A 19,188-nucleotide genomic window follows, 5' to 3' on the forward strand; every position below is an offset into this window, starting at 1 on the left:
ATTTAGTTGGTGAAGGACGGAGATTGAAAAATTACAAAGTTTCTTATTTTAGAAACTTTATAAAACATCAATCTTTTAGACATAGAAAACCCTAGATGTGGTGTAAAGAAGCTTTTAGCCATGTTTGTTTTTTTTTAACATCCATCTTTCAGACATAAGAGACCTTGGAGATGGTGCCAAAGAGCTTTTTGCCAAGTTTTGGGATGATGATGAGATGGTTTTAAAACGTAGATTTAGTTGATTGAAGATGGAGATTGAAAAAGTACAAAGTTTCTTGTCATAAAAACTTTATAAAATATCCATCTTTTAGACATAGGAAATCCTAGAGATGGTGTTAAGGAGCTTTCAGTCAAGTTTTCAGATGAGGATGTGATGGTATTGGATCTTGGATTTTGTTGATAAAGGATGGAGATTGAAAAATTCGAAAGTTTCTTATTTTAGAAAGTTTATATAACATCCATCGTTTACACATAGCTGACCCTAGAGATGGTGTCAATTAGCTTTTAGCCAAGTTTTGGATTGATGATGAGATGGTATTGAATCTTAGATTTAGCTGATGAAGGATGGAGATTGAAAATATAGAAAGTTTCTTATTTTAGAAACTTTATAAAACATCCATCTTTGAGACATTGGAAACTCGAGAGATGGTGTCAATGAGATTTTAGCAAAGTTTTGAGATGAGAATGGGAGGATACTGAATGTTAGATTTAGTTGCTGAATGATGGAGATTGAAAGAAAAAAAAGTTTTTTTATTTAGAAACTTTATAAAACATCAAACTTTTATACTTACCCTAGAGATGGTGTCAAAGAGCTTTTAACAACATTTTGAGATGAGGATTTGATGGTATTGAATGTTAGATTTAGTTGATGAAGGATGGAGATTGAAGAAATTGAAAGTTTATTATTTTAGAAACTTTATAAAACATCCATCTTTTAGACGTGGGAAATCCTCGAGATAGTGTTAATAAGCTTTTTGCAAAGTTTTGAGATAAAGACGAGATGTTATTAAATCTTAGATTTAGTTCATAAAGTAAGAAGATTGAAAAAATAGAAAGTTTTTTATTTTAGAAACTTTTCAAAACATAAATTTTTAGCCATAGGAGACCTTAGAGATGGGGTCAAGGTGTTTTAGCCATGTTTTGAGGTGAGGATGAGATGGTATTGAAACTTAGATTTAGTTGATGAAGGACCACCTTTTATGGTAGTGAAACTTTATAAAAGTTTCCTAGAGATTATGTCAACCAACTTCTAGCCACGTTTTGGGTTGAGGATCAGAGGGTATTGAATCTTAGATTTAGCTGATGAAGGATGGAGATTAAAAAAATAAAAAGCTTCTTATTTTAGAAACTTTATAAAACATCCATCTATTGGACATAAGAAACCCTAGAGATGGTGTCAAGGAGTTTTTTGCCAAGTTTTAAGATTAGGATGAGAGGGTATTGGATCTTAGATTTAGTTGCTGAATGATAGAGATTGAAGAAATAAAAAGTTTCTTATTTTAGAAACTTTATAAATATCAATCTTTTACTTTTTGAAAACCATAGATATGGTGTCGAAGTGCTTTTAGCTAAGTTTTGAGATGAGGATTAGGTGGTATTGAATCATCGATTTAGTTGATGAAGGGTGGAGATTGAAAAATTACAAAGTTTCTTATTTTAAAAACTTTATAAAACATCCATCTTTTAGACATTGAAAACCCTAGATGTGGTGTAAAGAAGCTTTTAGCCAAGTTTGTAGAAGATGATGAGATGGTATTGAATCTTAGACTTAATTGATAGAGGATATTGAATTAAAAAATAGAAAGTTTCTTATTTTAGAAACTCAAAAACATCCATCTTTTAGACATAAGAGACCCTGGAGATTGTGTCAAAGAGCTTTTAGCCAAGTTTTGGGATGATGATGAGATGGTTTTAAATCATAGATTTAGTAGATGGAAGATGGAGATTGAAAAAGTACAAAGTTTCTTGTTTTAAAAACTTTATAAAATATCCATCTTTTAGACATAGGAAATCCTAGAGATGGTGTTAAGGAGCTTTCAGTCAAGTTTTCAGATGAGGATGTGATGGTGTTGGATCTTGGATTTTGTTGATAAAGGATGGAGATTGAAAAATTAGAAAGTTTCTTATTTTAGAAAGTTTATATAACATCCATCGTTTACGCATAGCTGACCCTAGAGATGGTGTCAATGAGCTTTTAGCCAAGTTTTGGATTGATGATGAGATGGTATTGAATCTTAGATTTAGCTGATGAAGGATGGAGATTGAAAATATAGAAAGTTTCTTATTTTAGAAACTTTATAAAACATCCATCTTTGAGACATTGGAAACTCGAGAGATGGTGTCAATGAGATTTTAGCAAAGTTTTGAGATGAGATGGGAGGATACTGAATGTTAGATTTAGTTGCTGAATGATGGAGATTGAAAGAAAAAAAAGTTTTTTTATTTAGAAACTTTATAAAATATCAAACTTTAATACTTAGTAAACCCTAGAGATGGTGTCAAAGAGCTTTTAGCAACATTTTGAGATGAGGATTGGATGGTATTGAATGTTAGATTTAGTTGATGAAGGATGGAGATTGAAGAAATAGAAAGTTTATTATTTTAGAAACTTTATAAAACATCCATCTTTTAGACGTGGGAAATCCTCGAGATAGTGTTAATAAGCTTTTTACAAATTTTTGATTTAAAGACGAGATGTTATTAAATCTTAGATTTAGTTCATAAAGTAAGAAGATTGAAAAAATAGAAAGTTTTTTTATTTTAGAAACTTTTCAAAACATCAATTTTTAGCCATAGGAGACCTTAGAGATGGGGTCAAGGAGTTTTAGCCATGTTTTGAGGTGAGGATGAGATGGTATTGAAACTTAGATTTAGTTGTAGAAGGACCACCTTTTATGGTATTGAAACCCTAGAGATGATGTCAACCAACTTCTACCCACGTTTTGGGTTGAGAATCAGAGGGTGTTGAATCTTAGATTTAGCTGATGAATGATGGAGATTGAAAAAATCGAAAGCTTCTTATTTTAGAAACTTTATAAAACATCCACCTTTTGGACATAAGAAACCCTAGAGATGGTGCAAGGAGTTTTTTGCCAAGTTTTAAGATTCGGATGAGAGGGTATTGAATCTTAGATTTAGTTGCTGAAGGATAGAGATTGAAGAAATAAAAAGTTTCTTATTTTAGAAACTTTATAAATATCAATCTTTTACTTTTTATAAACCCTAGATATGGTGTCGAAGTGCTTTTAGCTTAGGTTTGAGATGAGGATTAGGTGGTATTGAATCATAGATTTAGATGATGAATGATGGAGATTGAAAAATTACAAAGTTTCTTATATTCGAAACTTTATAAAACATCCATCTTTTAGACATAGAAAACCCTAGATGTGGTGTAAAGAAGCTTTTAGCCAAGTTTGTAGAAGAGGATGAGATGGTATTGAATCTTAGATTTAGTTGATAGAGGATATTGAATTAAAAAATAGAAAGTTTCTTATTTTAGAAACTCTATACATCCATCTTCTAGACATAAGAGACCCAGGAGATGGTTTCAAAGAGCTTTTAGCCAAGTTTAGGGATTATGAGGAGATAGTTTTAAATATTTGATTTAGTTGATTGAAGATGGAGATTGAAAAAGTAGAAAGTTTCTTGTTTTAGAAACTTTATAAAATATCCATCTTTTAGACATGGGAAATCCTAGAGATGGTGTTAAGGAGCTTTCAGTCAAGTTTTGAGATGAGGATATGATGGTATTGGATCTTGGATTTTGTTGATAAAGGATGGATATTGAAAAATTAGAAAGTTTCTTATTTTAGAAAGTTTATATAACATCCATCGTTTACACATAGATGACCATAGAAATGGTGTCAATGAGCTTTTAGCCATGTTTTGGATTAATGATGAGATGGTATTGAATCTTAGATTTAGCTGATGAAGGATGGAGATTGAAAAAATAAAAAGCTTCTTATTTTAGAAACTTTATAAAACATCCATCTATTGGACATAAGAAACCCTAGAGATGGTGTCAAGGAGGTTTTTGCCAAGTTTTAAGATAAGGATGAGAGGGTACTGAATCTTAGATTAAGTTGCTGAAGGATAGAGATTGAAGAAATAAAAAGTTTCTTATTTTAGAAACTTTATAAATATCAATCTTTTACTTTTTGTAAACCCTAGATATGGTGTCGAATTGCTTTTAGCTAAGTTTTGAGATGAGGATTAGGTGGTATTGAATCATAGATTTAGTTGATGAAGGATGGATATTGAAAAATTACAAAATTTCTTATTTTAGAAACTTTATAAAACATCCATCTTTTAGACATAAAAAACCCAAGATGTGGTGTAAAAAAGCTTTTAGCCAAGTTTGTAGAAGAGGATGAGATGGTATTGAATCTTAGACTTAGTTGATAGAGGATATTGAATTAAAAAATAGAAAGTTTCTTATTTTAGAAACTCGAAAACATTCATCTTTTAGACATAAGAGACCTTGGAGTTGGTGTTAAAGAGCTTTTAGCCAAGTTTTGGGATGATGATGAGATGGTTTTAAATCATAGATTTAGTTGATGGAAGATGAAGATTGAAAAAGTAGAAAGTTTCTTGTTTTAGAAACTTTATAAAATATCTATCTTTTAGACATAGGAAATCCAAGAGATGGTGTTAAGGAGCTTTCAGTCAAGTTTTGAGATGAGGATGTGATGGTATTGGATCTTGGATTTTGTTGATAAAGTAAGGAGATTGAAAAATTTGAAAGTTTCTTATTTTAGAAAGTTTATATAACATCCATCGTTTACAAATAGCTGACCCTAGAGATGGTGTCAATGAGCTTTTAGCTAAGTTTTGGATTGATGATGACATGGTATTGAATCTTAGATTTAGCTGATGAAGGATGGATATTGAAAAAATAGAAAGTTTCTTATTTTAGAAACTTTATAAAACATCCATCTTTGAGACATTGGAAACTCGAGAGATGGTGTCAAGGAGCTTTTAGCAAAGTTTTGAGATAAGAATGAGAGGGTACTGAATCTTAGATTTAGTTGCTGAATGATGGAGATTGAAAGAAAAAAAAATTCTTATTTTAGAAACTTTATAAAACAACAAACTTTATACTTAGTAAACCCTAGAGATGGTGTCAAAGAGCTTTTAGCAACATTTTGAGATGAGGATTAGATGGTATTGAATCTTAGATTAAGTTGATGAAGGATGGAGATTGAAGAAATAGAAAGTTTATTATTTTAGAAACTTTATATAACATACATCTTTTAGACGTGGGAAATCCTCGAGATAGTGTTAATAAGCTTTTCGCAAAGTTTTGATATCAGGACGAGATGGTGTTGAATCTTAGAATTAGTTGTTAAAGTAAGAATATTGAAAAAATAGAAAGTTTCTTATTTTAGAAACTTTTCAAAACATCAATTTTTAGCCGTAGGATACCCTAGAGATGGGGTCAAGGAGCTTTTCGCCATGTTTTGAGGTGAGGATGAGATGGTATTGAAACTTAGATTTTGTTAATGAAGGACCACCTTTTATGGTATTGACTCCCTAGAGATGATGTCAAACAACTTCTAGCCACGTTTTGGGTTGAGGATCAGAGGGTATTAAATCTTAGATTTAGCTGATGAAGGGTGGAGTTTGAAAAAATAGAAAGCTTCTTATTTTAGAAACTTTATAAAACATCCATCTTTTGGACATAAGAAACCCTAAAGATGGTGTCAAGGAGTTTTTTCCCAAGTTTTAAGATTAGGATGAGAGGGTATTGAATCTTAGATTTAGTGGCTGAAGGATAGAGATTGAAGAAATAAAAAGTTTCTAATTTTAGAAACTTTATAAATATCAATCTTTTACTTTTTGTAAACCCTAGATATGGTGTCGAAGTGCTTTTAGCTAAGTTTTGAGATGAGTATTAGGTGGTATTGAATCGTAGATTTTGTTGATCGAGGATGGAGATTGAAAAATTACAAAGTTTCTTATTTTAGAAACTTTATAAAACATCCATCTTTTAGACGTAGAAAACCCTAGATGTGGTGTAAAGAAGCTTTTAGCCAAGTTTGTAGAAGAGGATGAGATGGTATTGAATCTTAGACTTAGTTGATAGAGGATATTGAATTTTAAAAAATAAAAAGTTTCTTATTTTAGAAACTCTAAAACATCAATCTTTTAGACATAAGAGATCCTGGAGATGGTGTCAAGGAGCTTTTAGCCAAGTTTTGGGATGATGATGAAATGGTTTTAAATCTTTGATTTCGTTGATGGAAGATGGAGATTGAAAAAGTAGAAAGTTTCTTGTTTTAGAAACTTTATAAAATATCCATCTTTTAAACATAGGAAATCCTAGAGATGGTGTTAAGGAGCTTTCACTCAAGTTTTGAGATGGGGATGTGATGGTATTGGATCTTGGATTTCGTTGATAAAGGATGGAGATTGAAAAAATAGAAAGTTTATATAACATCCATCGTTTACACATAACTGACCCTAGAGATGGCGTCAACGAGCTTTTAGCCAAGTTTTGGATTGATTATGAGATGGTATTGAATCTTAGATTTAGCTGATGAAGAATGGAGATTGAAAAAATAGAAAGTTTCTTATTTTAGAAACTTTATTAAACATCCATCTTTAGACATTGGAAACTCGAGAGATGGTGTTAAGGAGCTTTTAACAAAGTTTTGAGATGAGAATGAGAGGGTAGTAAATCTTAGATTTAGTTGCTGAATATTGGAGATTGAAAGAAAAAAAGTTTCCTATTTTAGAAACTTTACAAAACATCAAACTTTTATACTTAGTAAACCATAGAGATGGTTTGAAAGAGCTTTTAGCAACATTTTGAGATGAGGATTAGATGGTATTGAATCTTAGATTTAGTTGATGAAGGATGGAGATTGAAGAAATAGAAAGTTTATTATTTTAGAAACTTTAGAAAACATCCATCTTTTAGACGTGGGAAATCCTCGAGAAAGAGTTAATAAGCTTTTTCCCAAGTTTTGAGATCAGGACGAGATGGTATTGAATCTTAGATTTAGTTGTTAAAGTAAGAATATTGAAAAAATAGAATACCCTAGATGTGGTGTAATGAAGCTTTTAGCCAAGTTTGTAGAAGAGGATGAGATGGTATTGAATCTTAGACTTAGTTGGTAGAGGATATTGAATTAAAAAATAGAAAGTTTCTTATTTTAGAAACTCTAAAACATCAATCTTTTAGACATAAGTGACCCTGGAGATGGTGTCAAGGAGCTTTTAGCCAAGTTTTGGGATAATGATGAAATGGTTTTAAATCTTAGATTTCGTTGATGGAAGATGGAGATTGAAAAAGTAGAAAGTTTCTTGTTTTAGAAAGTTTATAAATTATCCATCTTTTAGACATAGGAAATCCTAGAGATGGTGTTAAGGAGCTTTTACTCAAGTTTTGAGATGAGGATGTGATGGTATTGGATCTTGGATTTTGTTGATAAAGGATGGAGATTGAAAAAATAGAAAGTTTATATAACATCCATCGTTTAGACATAGCTGACCCTAGAGATGGCGTCAACGAGCTTTTAGCCAAGTTTTGGATTGATGATGAGATGGTATTGAATCTTAGATTTAGCTGATGAAGGATGGAGATTGAAAAAATTGAAAGTTTCTTATTTTAGAAACTTTATAAAACATCCATCTTTGAGACATTGGAAACTCGAGATATGGTGTCAAGGAGCTTTTAGCAAAGTTTTGAGATGAGAATGAGAGGGTACTGAATCTTAGATTTAGTTGCTGAATGATGGAGATTGAAAAAAATAGAAAGTTTATTATTTTAGAAACTTTATAAAACATCAATCTTTTAGATGTGGGAAATCCTTGAGATAGTGTTAATAAGTTTTTTGCAAATTTTTAGATCAGGACAATATGGTATTGAATCTTAGATTTAGTTGATAAAGTAAGAAGATTGAAAAAATAGAAAGTTTTTTATTTTAGAAACTTTTCAAAACATCAATTTTTAGCCATAAGAGACCCTAGAAATGGCGTCAATGAGCTTTTAGCCATGTTTTGAGGTGAGGATGAGATGGTAGTAAAACTTAGATTTTAGTTGATGAATGACCACCTTTTATGGTATTGAAACCCTAGACATGATGTCAACCAACTTCTAGCCACATTTTGGGTTGAGAAACAGAGGGTATTGAATCTTAGATTTAGCTGATGAATGATGGAGATTGAAAAAATAGAAAGCTTCTTATTTTATAAACTTTATAAAACATCCATCTTTTGGACATAAGAAACCCTAGAGATGGTGTCAAGGAGTTTTTTGCCAAGTTTTTTGCCAAGTTTTAAGTTTTAGTTGCTGAAGGATATAGATTGAAGAAATAAAAAGTTTCTTATTTTAGAAACTTTATAAATATCAATCTTTTACTTTTTGTAAACCCTAGATATGGTGTCGAAGTGCTTTTAGCTAAGTTTTGAGATGCGGATTAGGTGGTATTGAATCATTGATTTAGTTGGTGAAGGACAGAGATTGAAAAATTACAAAGTTTCTTATTTTAGAAACTTTATAAAACATCCATCTTTTAGACATAGAAAACCCTAGATGTGGTGTAAAGAAGCTTTTAGCCATGTTTGTAGAAGAGGATGAGATGATATTGAATCTTAGACTTAGTTGATAGAGGATATTGAATTAAAAAATAGAAAGTTTCTTCTTTTAGAAACTCTAAAACATCCATCTTTCAGACATAAGAGACCTTGGAGATGGTGCCAAAGAGCTTTTAGCCAAGTTTTGGGATGATGATGAGATTTTTTTAAAACGTAGATTTAGTTGATGGAAGATGGAGATTGAAAAAGTACAAAGTTTCTTGTCATAAAAACTTTATAGAATATCCATCTTTTAGACATAGGAAATCCTACAGATGGTGTTAAGGAGCTTTCAGTCAAGTTTTCAGATGAGGATGTGATGGTATTGGATCTTGGATTTTGTTGATAAAGGATGGAGATTGAAAAATTCGAAAGTTTCTTATTTTAGAAAGTTTATATAACATCCATCGTTTACACATAGCTGACCCTAGAGATGGTGTCAATGAGCTTTTAGCCAAGTTTTGGATTGATGATGAGATGGTATTGAATCTTAGATTTAGCTGATGAAGGATGGAGATTGAAAATATAGAAAGTTTCTTATTTTAGAAACTTTATAAAACATCCATCTTTGAGACATTGGAAACTCGAGAGATGGTGTCAATGAGATTTTAGCAAAGTTTTGAGATGAGAATGGGAGGATACTGAATGTTAGATTTAGTTGCTGAATGATGGAGATTGAAAGAAAAAAAAGTTTTTTTATTTAGAAACTTTATAAAACATCAAACTTTTATACTTACCCTAGAGATGGTGTCAAAGAGCTTTTAGCAACATTTTGAGATGAGGATTGGATGGTATTGAATGTTAGATTTAGTTGATGAAGGATGGAGATTGAAGAAATTGAAAGTTTATTATTTTAGAAACTTTATAAAACATCCATCTTTTAGACGTGGGAAATCCTCGAGATAGTGTTAATAAGCTTTTTGCAAAGTTTTGAGATAAAGACGAGATGTTATTAAATCTTAGATTTAGTTCATAAAGTAAGAAGATTGAAAAAATAGAAAGTTTTTTATTTTAGAAACTTTTCAAAACATAAATTTTTAGCCATAGGAGACCTTAGAGATGGGGTCAAGGAGTTTTAGCCATGTTTTGAGGTGAGGATGAGATGGTATTGAAACTTAGATTTAGTTGATGAAGGACCACCTTTTATGGTAGTGAAACTTTATAATAGTTTCCTAGAGATTATGTCAACCAACTTCTAGCCACGTTTTGGGTTGAGGATCAGAGGGTATTGAATCTTAGATTTAGCTGATGAAGGATGGAGATTAAAAAAATAAAAAGCTTCTTATTTTAGAAACTTTATAAAACATCCATCTATTGGACATAAAAAACCCTAGAGATGGTGTCAAGGAGTTTTTTGCCAAGTTTTAAGATTAGGATGAGAGGGTATTGGATCTTAGATTTAGTTGCTGAATGATAGAGATTGAAGAAATAAAAAGTTTCTTATTTTAGAAACTTTATAAATATCAATCTTTTACTTTTTGAAAACCCTAAATATGGTGTCGAAGTGCTTTTAGCTAAGTTTTGAGAAGAGGATTATGTGGTATTGAATCATCGATTTAGTTGATGAAGGGTGGAGATTGAAAAATTACAAAGTTTCTTATTTTAAAAACTTTATAAAACATCAAACTTTTATACTTAGTAAACCCTAGAGATGGTGTCAAAGAGCTTTTAGCAACATTTTGAGATGAGGATTGGATGGTATTGAATGTTAGATTTAGTTGATGAAGGATGGAGATTGAAGAAATAGAAAGTTTATTATTTTAGAAACTTTATAAAACATCCATCTTTTAGACGTGGGAAATCCTCGAGATAGTGTTAATAAGCTTTTTGCAAAGTTTTGAGATAAAGACGAGATGTTATTAAATCTTAGATTTAGTTCATAAAGTAAGAAGATTGAAAAAATAGAAATATTTTTATTTTAGAAACTTTTCAAAACATCAATTTTTAGCTATAGGAGACCTTAGAGATGGGGTCAAGGAGTTTTAGCCATGTTTTGAGGTAAGGATGAGATGGTATTGAAACTTAGATTTAGTTGTAGAAGGACCACCTTTTATGGTATTGAAACCCTAGAGATGATGTCAACCAACTTCTACCCACGTTTTGGGTTGAGAATCAGAGGGTGTTGAATCTTAGATTTAGCTGATGAATGATGGAGATTGAAAAAATCGAAAGCTTCTTATTTTAGAAACTTTATAAAACATCCACCTTTTGGACATAAGAACCCTAGAGATGGTGCAAGGAGTTTTTTGCCAAGTTTTAAGATTCGGATGAGAGGGTATTGAATCTTAGATTTAGTTGCTGAAGGATAGAGATTGAAGAAATAAAAAAGTTTCTTATTTTAGAAACTTTATAAATATCAATCTTTTACTTTTTATAAACCCTAGATATGGTGTCGAAGTGCTTTTAGCTGAGGTTTGAGATGAGGATTAGGTGGTATTGAATCATAGATTTAGTTGATTAATGATGGAGATTGAAAAATTACAAAGTTTCTTATATTCGAAACTTTATAAAACATCCATCTTTTAGACATAGAAAACCCTAGATGTGGTGTAAAGAAGCTTTTAGCCAAGTTTGTATAAGAGGATGAGATGGTATTGAATCTTAGATTTAGTTGATAGAGGATATTGAATTAAAAAATAGAAAGTTTCTTATTTTAGAAACTCTAGAACATCCATCTTCTAGACATAAGAGACCCTGGAGATGGTGTCAAAGAGCTTTTAGCCAAGTTTTGGGATTATGAGGAGATAGTTTTAAATCTTTGATTTAGTTGATGGAAGATGGAGATTGAAAAAGTAGAAAGTTTCTTGTTTTAGAAACTTTATAAAATATCCATCTTTTAGACATGGGAAATCTTAGAGATGGTGTTAAGGAGCTTTCAGTCAAGTTTTGAGATGAGGATATGATGGTATTGGATCTTGGATTTTGTTGATAAAGGATGGATATTGAAAAATTAGAAAGTTTCTTATTTTAGAAAGTTTATATAACATCCATCGTTTACACATAGATGACCATAGAAATGGTGTCAATGAGGTTTTAGCCAAGTTTTGGATTAATGATGAGATGGTATTGAATCTTAGATTTAGCTGATTAAGGATGGAGATTGAAAAAATAAAAAGCTTCTTATTTTAGAAACTTTATAAAACATCTATCTATTGGACATAAGAAACCCTAGAGATGGTGTCAAGGAGGTTTTTGCCAAGTTTTAAGATAAGGATGAGAGGGTACTGAATCTTAGATTTAGTTGCTGAAGGATAGAGATTGAAGAAATAAAAAGTTTCTTATTTTAGAAACTTTATAAATATCAATCTTTTACTTTTTGTAAACCCTAGATATGGTGTCGAATTGCTTTTAGCTAAGTTTTGAGATGAGGATTAGGTGGTATTGAATCATAGATTTAGTTGATGAAGGATGGATATTGAAAAATTACAAAATTTCTTATTTTAGAAACTTTATAAAACATCCATCTTTTAGACATAAAAAACCCAAGATGTGGTGTAAAGAAGCTTTTAGCCAAGTTTGTAGAAGAGGATGAGATGGTATTGAATCTTAGACTTAGTTGATAGAGGATATTGAATTAAAAAATAGAAAGTTTCTTATTTTAGAAACTCGAAAACATCCATCTTTTAGACATAAGAGACCCTGGAGTTGGTGTTAAAGAGCTTTTAGCCAAGTTTTGGGATGATGATGAGATGGTTTTGAATCATAGATTTAGTTGATGGAAGATGAAGATTGGAAAAGTAGAAAGTCTCTTGTTTTAGAAACTTTATAAAATATCTATCTTTTAGACATAGGAAATCCAAGAGATGGTGTTAAGGAGCTTTCAGTCAAGTTTTGAGATGAGGATGTGATGGTATTGGATCTTGGATTTTGTTGATAAAGGATGGAGATTGAAAAATTTGAAAGTTTCTTATTTTAGAAATTTTATATAACATCCATCGTTTACAAATAGCTGACCCTAGAGATGGTGTCAATGAGCTTTTAGCTAAGTTTTGGATTGATGATGACATGGTATTGAATCTTAGATTTAGCTGATGAAGGATGGAGATTGAAAAAATAGAAAGTTTCTTATTTTAGAAACTTTATAAAACATCCATCTTTGAGACATTGGAAACTCGAGAGATGGTGTCAAGGAGCTTTTAGCAAAGTTTTGAGATAAGAATGAGAGGGTACTGAATCTTAGATTTAGTTGCTGAATGATGGAGATTGAAAGAAAAAAAAATTCTTATTTTAGAAACTTTATAAAACAACAAACTTTATACTTAGTAAACCCTAGAGATGGTGTCAAAGAGCTTTTAGCAACATTTTGAGATGAGGATTAGATGGTATTGAATCTTAGATTAAGTTGATGAAGGATGGAGGTTGAAGAAATAGAAAGTTTATTATTTTAGAAACTTTATATAACATACATCTTTTAGACGTGGGAAATCCTCGAGATAGTGTTAATAAGCTTTTTGCAAAGTTTTGATATCAGGACGAGATGGTATTGAATCTTAGAATTAGTTGTTAAAGTAAGAATATTGAAAAAATAGAAAGTTTCTTATTTTAGAAACTTTTCAAAACATCAATTTTTAGCCGTAGGATACCTTAGAGATGGGGTCAAGGAGCTTTTAGCCATGTTTTGAGGTGAGGATGAGATGGTATTGAAACTTAGATTTTGTTAATGAAGGACCACCTTTTATGGTATTGAAACTCTAGAGATGATGTCAACCAACTTCTAGCCACGTTTTGGGTTGAGGATCAGAGGGTATTGAATCTTAGATTTAGCTGATGAAGGGTGGAGTTTGAAAAAATAGAAAGCTTCTTATTTTAGAAACTTTATAAAACATCCATCTTTTGGACATAAGAAACCCTAGAGATGGTGTCAAGGAGTTTTTTCCTAAGTTTTAAGATTAGGATGAGAGGGTATTGAATCTTAGATTTAGTGGCTGAAGGATAGAGATTGAAGAAATAAAAAGTTTATAATTTTAGAAACTTTATAAATATCAATCTTTTATTTTTTGTAAACCCTAGATATGGTGTCGAAGTGCTTTTAGCTAAGTTTTGAGATGAGTATTAGGTGGTATTGAATCGTAGATTTTATTGATCGAGGATGGAGATTGAAAAATTACAAAGGTTCTTATTTTAGAAACTTTATAAAACATCCATCTTTTAGACGTAGAAAACCCTAGATGTGGTGTAAAGAAGTTTTTAGCCAAGTTTGTAAAAGAGGATGAGATGGTATTGAATCTTAGACTTAGTTGATAGAGGATATTGAATTAAAAAATAAAAAGTTTCTTATTTTAGAAACTCTAAAACATCAATCTTTTAGACATAAGAGATCCTGGAGATGGTTTCAAGGAGCTTTTAGCCAAGTTTTGGGATGATGATGAAATGGTTTTAAATCTTAGATTTCGTTGATGGAAGATGGAGATTGAAAAAGTAGAAAGTTTTTTGTTTTAGAAACTTTATAAAATATCCATCTTTTAGACATAGGAAATCCTAGAGATGGTGTTAAGGAGCTTTCACTCAAGTTTTGAGATGGGGATGTGATGGTATTGGATCTTGGATTTCGTTGATAAAGGATGGAGATTGAAAAAATAGAAAGTTTAGATAACATCCATCGTTTACACATAACTGACCCTAGAGATGGCGTCAACGAGCTTTTAGCCAAGTTTTGGATTGATTATGAGATGGTATTGAATCTTAGATTTAGCTGATGAAGAATGGAGATTGAAAAAATAGAAAGTTTCTTATTTTAGAAACTTTATTAAACATCCATCTTTAGACATTGGAAACTCGAGAGATGGTGTTAAGGAGCTTTTAACAAAGTTTTGAGATGAGAATGAGAGGGTAGTAAATCTTAGATTTAGTTGCTGAATATTGGAGATTGAAAGAAAAAAAGTTTCCTATTTTAGAAACTTTACAAAACATCAAACTTTTATACTTAGTAAGCCATAGAGATGGTTTGAAAGAGCTTTTAGCAACATTTTGAGATGAGGATTAGATGGTATTGAATCTTAGATTTAGTTGATGAAGGATGGAGATTGAAGAAATAGAAAGTTTATTATTTTAGAAACTTTAGAAAACATCCATCTTTTAGACGTGGGAAATCCTCGAGATAGAGTTAATAAGCTTTTTCCCAAGTTTTGAGATCAGGACGAGATGGTATTGAATCTTAGATTTAGTTGTTAAAGTAAGAATATTGAAAAAATAGAATACCCTAGATGTGGTGTAAAGAAGCTTTTAGCCAAGTTTGTAGAAGAGGATGAGATGGTATTGAATCTTAGACTTAGTTGGTAGAGGATATTGAATTAAAAAATAGAAAGTTTCTTATTTTAGAAACTCTAAAACATCAATCTTTTAGACATAAGTGACCCTGGAGATGGTGTCAAGGAGCTTTTAGCCAAGTTTTGGGATAATGATGAAATGGTTTTAAATCTTAGATTTCGTTGATGGAAGATGGAGATTGAAAAAGTAGAAAGTTTCTTGTCTTAGAAAGTTTATAAATTATCCATCTTTTAGACATAGGAAATCCTAGAGATGGTGTTAAGGAGCTTTTACTCAAGTTTTGAGATGAGGATGTGATGGTATTGGATCTTGGATTTTGTTGATAAAGGATGGAGATTGAAAAAATAGAAAGTTTATATAACATCCATCGTTTAGACATAGCTGACCCTAGAGATGGCGTCAACGAGCTTTTAGCCAAGTTTTGGATTGATGATGAGATGGTATTGAATCTTAGATTTAACTGATGAAGGATGGAGATTGAAAAAATTGAAAGTTTCTTATTTTAGAAACTTTATAAAACATCCATCTTTGAGACATTGGAAACTCGAGATATGGTGTCAAGGAGCTTTTAGCAAAGTTTTGAGATGAGAATGAGAGGGTACTGAATCTTAGATTTAGTTGCTGAATGATGGAGATTGAAAAAATAGAAAGTTTATTATTTTAGAAACTTTATAAAACATCAATCTTTTAGATGTGGGAAATCCTTGAGATAGTGTTAATAAGCTTTTTGCCAAGTTTTTAGATCAGGACAATATGGTATTGAATCTTAGATTTAGTTGATAAAGTAAGAAGATTGAAAAAATAGAAAGTTTCTTATTTTAGAAACTTTTCAAAACATCAATTTTTAGCCATAGGAGACCCTAGAAATGGCGTCAATGAGCTTTTAGCCATGTTTTGAGGTGAGGATGACATGGTAGTAAAACTTAGATTTAGTTGATGAATGACCACCTTTTATGGTATTGAAACCCTAGACATGATGTCAACCAACTTCTAGCCACATTTTGGGTTGAGAAACAGAGGGTATTGAATCTTAGATTTAGCTGATGAATGATGGAGATTGAAAAAATAGAAAGCTTCTTATTTTATAAACTTTATAAAACATCCATCTTTTGGACATAAGAAACCCTAGAGATGGTGTCAAGGAGTTTTTTGCCAAGTTTTAAGATTATGATGAGAGGGTATTCGATCTTAGATTTAGTTGCTGAAGGATATAGATTGAAGAAATAAAAAGTTTCTTAATTTAGAAACTTTATAAATATCAATCTTTTACTTTTTGTAAACCCTAGATATGGTGTCGAAGTGCTTTTAGCTAAGTTTTGAGATGCGGATTAGGTGGTATTGAATCATTGATTTAGTTGGTGAAGGACAGAGATTGAAAAATTACAAAGTTTCTTATTTTAGAAACTTTATAAAACATCCATCTTTTAGACATAGAAAACCCTAGATGTGGTGTAAAGAAGCTTTTAGCCATGTTTGTAGAAGAGGATGAGATGATATTGAATCTTAGACTTAGTTGATAGAGGATATTGAATTAAAAAATAGAAAGTTTCTTCTTTTAGAAACTCTAAAACATCCATCTTTTAGACATAAGAGACCTTGGAGATGGTGCCAAAGAGCTTTTAGCCAAGTTTTGGGATGATGATGAGATGGTTTTAAAACGTAGATTTAGTTGATGGAAGATGGAGATTGAAAAAGTACAATGTTTCTTGTCTTAAAAACTATATAAAATATCCATCTTTTAGACATAGGAAATCCTAGAGATGGTGTTAAGGAGCTTTCAGTCAAGTTTTGAGATGAGGATGTGATGGTATTGGATCTTGGATTTTGTTGATAAAGGATGGAGATTGAAAAATTCGAAAGTTTCTTATTTTAGAAAGTTTATATAACATCCATCGTTTACACATAGCTGACCCTAGAGATGGTGTCAATGAGCTTTTAGCCAAGTTTTGGATTGATGATGAGATTGTATTGAATCTTAGATTTAGCTGATGAAGGATGGAGATTGAAAAAATAGAAAGTTTCTTATTTTAGAAACTTTATAAAACATCCATCTTTGAGACATTGGAAACTCGAGAGATTGTGTCAAGAAGCTTTTAGCAAAGTTTTGAGATGAGAATGAAAGGGTACTGAATCTTAGATTTAGTTGCTGAATGATGGAGATTGAAAGAAAAAAAAGTTTCTTATTTTAGAAACTTTATAAAACAACCAAATTTTATACTTAGTAAACCCTAGAGATGGTGTCAAAGAGCTTTTAGCAACATTTTGAGATGAGGATTAGATAGTATTGAATCTTAGATTTAGTTGATGAAGGATGGAGATTGAAGAAATAGAAAATTTATTATTTTAGAAACTTTATAAAACATTCATCTTTTAGACGTGGGAAATCCTCGAGAAAGTGTTAATAAGCTTTTTGCTAAGTTTAGAGATCAGGACGAGATGGTATTGAATCTTAGATTTAGTTGATAAAGTAAGAAGATTGAAAAAATAGAAAGTTTCTTATTTTAGAAACTTTCAAAACATCAATTTTTAGCCATAGGAGACCCTAGAGATGGGGTCAAGGAGCTTTTAGCCATGTTTTGAGGTGGGGATGAGATGGTATTGAAACTTAGATTTAGTTGATGAAGGACCACCTTTTATGGTATTGAAACCCTAGAGATGATGTCAACCAACTTCTAGCCACGTTTTGGGTTGAGAATCAGAGGGTATTGAATCTTAGATTTAGCTGATGAATGATGGAGATTGAAAAAATCGAAAGCTTATTATTTTAGAAACTTATAAAACATGCATCTTTTGGACATAAGAAACCCTAGAGATGGTGTCAAGGGGTTTTTTGCCACGTTTTAAGATTAGGATGAGAGGGTATTAAATCTTAGATTTAGTTGCTGAAGGATAGAGATTGAAGAAATAAAAAGTTTCTTATTTTAGAAACTTTATAAATATCAATCTTTTACTTTTTCTAAACCCTAGATATGGTGTCGAAGTGCTTTTAGCTAAGGTTTGAGATGAGGATTAGGTGGTATTGAATCATAGATTTAGTTGATTAATGATGGAGATTGAAAAATTACAAAGTTTCTTATTTTTGAAACTTTATAAAACATCCATCTTTTAGACATAGAAAACCCTAGATGTGGTGTAAAGAAGCATTTAGCCAAGTTTGTAGAAGAGGATGAGATGGTATTGAATCTTAGATTTAGTTGATAGAGGATATTGAATTAAAAAATAGAAAGTTTTTTTTTTTTTTTTGATAATTGAGCTGGGGTTAGGCAAGACCCCTACCAGATTTGATTAATAAACATAGACGAAATTACAAAAGGGGGCCTGGAACAGACCCAGGCAGGGAAGAGGGCACCCACCCAAATACAAAAACGAAATCTGGTAAAGATAAACTTACAACCGAGGATGTTTGAATTCCGAAGAGTCTAGAGCCATACAGTCCAGGAGAAGAGGAGAGATGGTAGGAAGGTCCAGATCTTCACCTTTAAACGAGAAATCAGGTTTTGAAAGGACATCAGCCACTGCATTCCCTTCTCTCCAGATATGGGAAGCTTTCCAAGAGTGGAAATTCTGCAACGATCTTCTTATATGTGCCAGGACAGGGATAGCCTTCCAAGGGCATTGAGTGTTGTTATTAATAATGTTTACCGCCAGTGATGAATCCGATTCAATCTAAACATTTTAAAACTTATGTTTTGCTGCTAGTTGAATTCCCATTAGAATAGCTTGCAACTCAAGAAGGTTGATTGGATCCTTTTCCGCACAGACAGTAGCCGAGAACCATCTTAGACAGTGGCCCATGTGGTTTCTAATGACGCCTCCCAAACCCCCCCTTCCGTTCAAAAGAGAAGCATCAGTGTTAATCTTAACCCAGAGGTCAGAGGGTTTTTCCCAAATGCAAAACTTGGCTGTTTTTTGCTTCAGGTAGCAGGGGAGTTTTAAAATTTTGGAGCAACAGATACTGTTTTGATTTACCCAATCATTTCTTTGCAACTCAATGAGCTTGGTCCTAACAATAGCCAGGATGTGAGCCAAAGTTTGCTGTTTGTGTTGAGGGGCCTTGCCATGGGCTCTTTCGTTTCTTTCAAACCAAATAGAATAAATGGAGGCCTGGAAAAGAAGGCGTATAGCAGTACTGAACTGACCTTTACCCTTGAAGCTGTTTCTGATCCATTCTTCTTCAGAGTGCAGATTCAAGATTCTCCTTTTAATTTTCAGGTTCTTTAGAATAATCCCCCAAATCCATTTGGAGTACCCACATTCGAAAAAGATGTGATCAATGCTTTCCGAGCTGTGCAGGCAGAGAAAGCATTCCGGAGGAAGCTGGGTACCATGCCTAATTAATCTG

This window comes from Tasmannia lanceolata, unplaced genomic scaffold (genome assembly GCF_043159265.1).
Source record: "Tasmannia lanceolata isolate RefF3 unplaced genomic scaffold, GAP_Taslan_0.1 ptg000037l, whole genome shotgun sequence".
In the NCBI taxonomy this organism is placed as follows: domain Eukaryota; kingdom Viridiplantae; phylum Streptophyta; class Magnoliopsida; order Canellales; family Winteraceae; genus Tasmannia; species Tasmannia lanceolata.